Raw genomic sequence first — 4,974 nt, forward strand, 5'->3', positions numbered from 1 at the left:
GTCAGACAGTACAGTCCACAGTGAACAATCAGAAAATATAAATATAAATCAGTGAACGTGATCGAGACGCGAAAACTCAAACAAATTATAAAAACCCATTCCATCAGCGGTAATAAGCTTTTTACTAAGCTTTAATTAAACCGACTTGAATTATGGGGCCCCTTCAGGGCACCCACTTAACTCTACAATTTTATATCGAATCAATTAATTAATCCGAAGCCGTGCGAATTTCCGCGGCGCATAAAGAACCTGACTGGTAGCTTAACGATCTTTTCGTTCTCATTCAAAATCAAATGTTAATTAAATTCAAATTATAAACCATTTGGCAAACTCAGTGAAATAAATTTAGTGAAACAAAATTAGTGCATTCAATTTAGTGAATAATTAACCTCGAACTTCATTGAACCATCGATTTCTAAAAATCTTGCGTCGATTTATCTGCGGCTGACGGCTGGGGATAAACTTCTCAAGTTTTTAGGAATTATCAGCAGAACATGTGTTAGTTGAATTAATGGTGACTTGTTTGGCCACTTTTCCCGAACAGGGGGTAGTTGGGCAAGTTAATCCGTTCTTTCCCTAATGCAATTAATAATCAGGAAATTGGTGATCTAGAGTATGGTCGCGAGTCGTCTATTGGCCGAACCATCACTTATGGCTATCAGTTGTTTGAATCTCTCCTAAATTAACTAAAATCATGAAAATCCTACTCTCAACATTCACATTTGAAATTAAAGCCATTGGATCCGGTCATAAACGTTCTAATAATTTTGCCGAGGTAACCAGCGGACATCCAGTGGCCTTGAAAAGGGGCTGTTGCCGCTTGGGTACCCCACGAGAATTATTAAAACGCTTCACAGATCTTTCGATTTTGCCAGCCAGTTCTCTAATGCGTTCGACGTGAGAAATTCTAAAAACCTCATCAAACTAATTATTAAAAATTATTCTTTACAATCACTCGGAACCATCGATCGACCCGACAGAAGTGCGGAGAAAGAATAATTAATTCAACCCGAAATTCAACATCAACGACCATTTGGCTTCATCCATTGACATCGTCATCGAGGGCCTGAACTCTTCCCTAGATCGCAGCATCCAGCATTTAACATCCCACATCCAGTCGAGAGGAAGAGAAACCAGAGGCGAGGAAAAATTTATTCGAATTCAATCTCCAGCTGAGAAATCGTAAGTAAATTGAAAATAACCGTCATAACCCGGAGATCGATTGATACTCCAAATAATATTTTCAAGAGAATGGAGAAAACGCGGACGATAAAACGAGAGTGCCAACCCAACCTAGTAACGGCAAGTCAAGCGACGGTCGGCTACCGCTCGGCGGCTATTGCTTAAACATGACTTCCCTAAATTCTCGTCAAATTTGTCTCAAACTTCATCAGTAATTTTCCTATGATCCGTAAAAAATAAATTTATTATTTTTCATGGAAATTCGGGGGAATACGTAACATTTCGACGGGCACCGGTTCCTCCTCTTTTCCATCAGTATTAAATTTTCCCGGAGTTGAGATTTACCATCTACTGAATCCAATTTTTCGTTCTTTTCTTCGAGAAGATGCGTTTTATCTGGTTTCACAGCTTCTGTTGATTCCAATTCTTCCTCCACCTCGCTGAGTATTTGCATGAGAGTCCTTCATTTTTTCTGGCGAGTTGTTGTTGAGGTCATTGTCTTCGTCGGTGGGGCCTTGATTTCGACTTCATCGGTGTTGAAACAGTTTCTGCGGCAGCAGAAATATTCAAGAGCGTACTGCTAGCTTTAATGCCGGCGTTGAACATTGTCACGTATTCATACGTGTTCTCTGGTTATTAAGAGAATTATCATTAAAATGATACATCGAACGTTTATGATCCATGGCTATGACCCCTGAATAACTACTGATCTAGTTTTGTCTACACACTCAAAATCCAAAAATAAATAATAACATAAATATTTTAGAGCAATGGAAAGACTCCATCAAAAGCACTCAAAATCACTAGTTGAAGGCACATTTTATTGATTGGAAGTACATGAATAATCAACAAATGAGAGTAAAGATAGTAAATTTCACCACCAATCAACGCTTAAAAATATTGAAAATATTAAAAATATTAAATTCTCCATCGATGTTGCACTCAGACTTATAACAAATGATAATAAATAAATTCCATTTCTCCTCAAGGTCGAGAAATCCCCAAAATCCAAATCCATATAGTCCATCGGAGATTAAATATCCCAATGCTCCGGTGATATCCAAGAATATCTGAAAATAGAAATATAAAATAATTAATTACCAGGCTAAAGATGGTCATATATAATTAGAATAATTGCATACTTACCCTTGTAGACAGAGAAACCTGCATGTCCTGCATATCCTGCAAAAAGAGAGAGAATATTAATAGATATAATACCATAATAATAGAGTAAACATTACTTATCATGGGCAACATAACCCAACCTGTCAAAATTATCGTTGACAGCTCCACCACAGCGCATAAGTATTGTCCCATAACAGCAGGCGAGCAACAGCCGCCGTATTGTCCAAATAGCGATTGCAACGTCATCACGCAGAAGAACCTGAAATTATTACAAATTCAAATTAATAAAAATTCAAATACATTGATTCTAACATAAATTCAATTCAATTATAAAAATGGATTCAATGAAACGCAATATTCTATAAATTCAATCCAATTATAAAAAATGATTCAATACAACGCAATATTCTATAATTCAAATCAATAAATAAAAATATAACGATTCCAATGTAAATTACATTCAATTATAAAAAGGATTTAATGCAACGCAACATTCTATACATTCAAATTAATACAATTGAAATATATCGATTCCAATATAAAATTCAATTCCATTATAAAAGAAACCGAATCGATTATGTCCAAAGAGGACCGAACAGAAATCATCACCTTAGTGTTGCGGATCACTAAGTTTGCAATTCAATCATTAAACATAAAACAAATATACGGGACCAAGAAGGAGCCCACGAAAACAAATACGGGACCAAGAAGGAGCCCACAAATGCAAAATATAAATATTAAAGATTGTAAATGAACTGACCTGCAATGTTGAGGCAGGATAAAACCGTGATGATGAGGGATAGTCAACTGAAGACATATATCGAAACTCTCGAATTCCAAATCCTAGCGAAGAAACGCACCAACTGAAACATAAAATAAATCAATCACATTGCAAATAAATTATTATTTCAGGCAAGTTTAAGACCTGACACGGAATCAATTATATTGCGAATAAAATATATAAATGAATATTATTTCAGGCAAGTTTAATACCTGACACAGAATCAATTATTATTTCAGGCATAATTAAGACCTGACACAGAATCCATACATTGCGAATAAAATATATAAATGAATATTATTTCAGGCAAGTTTAAGACCTGACACGGAATCAATTATATTGCGAATGAATTATTATTTCAGGCAAGTTTAAGACCTGACACAGAATCAATTATTATTTCAGGCAAAATTAAGACCTGACACAGAATCCATACATTGCGAATAAATTATTATTTCAGGCAAGTTTAAGACCTGACACAGAATTCATACATTGCGAATAAAATATATAAATGAATATTATTTCAGGCAAGTTAAGACCTGACACAGAAACAGAATTACAAATAAATAAATTTCACTCAGGCACGCGTAAAACCTGAAACATAAACATATGCAAAAAAGAAAACAATGTGATAATGGCAAGTTTGGTATTTTGGCCTCAGAAAATGAATAAAAGAATGAAGAAGACAAGATATGACGTAGGAGGGGCGTAACAGAATTTGTCACCTTGGCACGGTTAGTTAATTCCATCTAATGAAACTACAAATATAAAATACAAATATAAATACAAATACCGGGACGAGCGTAGCCAGAAAAAAACAATTAAAAATATTAGTCTAATTAACGTGCAATGCCAGGGCAGGGTTAAACCGCGACAACGAGGAAAGTGTCTCCAAAATTATATCAAATCTTTAGAATTCCAGAGTTCATGAGAAGAGAAAGAATTACTAGAACCTCCAGAATCATATTCACCTTTAAATACAAATGAATAAAAAAATATAGAAAAACATAGCAAAAATGCAGCAAATCAATTGTAATAATTTATTTAACAAACGCATAGCGAGCAGATTCGACATGAAAATAAAGCCTAAAAATGTATCGATTTTTACAAACGACATTTCGCATGAGAGAGAATAATGTGTACAATCCAAAAATACTGTCACAATAATTTTACAAAGTTTGATATTGTTAACAATGTCCATAATAAATACTCCACAGCGAGAAAGCAATCACAATCAATACGTAATGTAATAAAAAAGGACAATAGAGAATCATCTCTCTCTCACACTTATGCACTGCGCCTGAAATAGATTGAAGAGGCGGAGCTACTCTATCCCACCCAGGATACCAGAATCCTATTGGTTCCGTACCCCTACCATGATGCGTGGACGGACCTGCGCAGTAAGACGCAAAAATCATTTGCAAAATTGTACAACGAAAAGATCACACTTAGCGCCCAGCAGTCATAGTTAGAAACCAGTCAGACAGAACAGTCAGTGATCGGAGAGCGCGGATAACAGTCGCAAATATCAGAATCAGTGAAACCGGTCGATACGCGAGACTTAGAGAAATTTTGAACATATTTCATCAAACGGTAATAAGCTTCGATAAGCTTTAAATAAGCCGCTTTAAATTATGGGGCCCCTTCAGGGCACCCACTTAACTGGTCAATTCCAAACGTAATTAATTAATTAATTAATCCGACTTCGAACGAATTTCCGCGGCGCACTAAAGATTTGACTGGAAGCTTCTTGATCTTTTCGTTCCATTCCAATTAAAATGTCAACTCAATTGATTTATAAACTAATTAAAATTCAGTGAAATAAATTTAGTGAAATAAAATTGGTGCATTCAATTCAGTGAATAATTGAACCTGAACCTTACCGGACT

Source organism: Fopius arisanus, unplaced genomic scaffold, assembly GCF_000806365.1.
Source record: "Fopius arisanus strain USDA-PBARC FA_bdor unplaced genomic scaffold, ASM80636v1 scaffold00222, whole genome shotgun sequence".
NCBI classification, from domain to species: Eukaryota; Metazoa; Arthropoda; class Insecta; order Hymenoptera; family Braconidae; genus Fopius; species Fopius arisanus.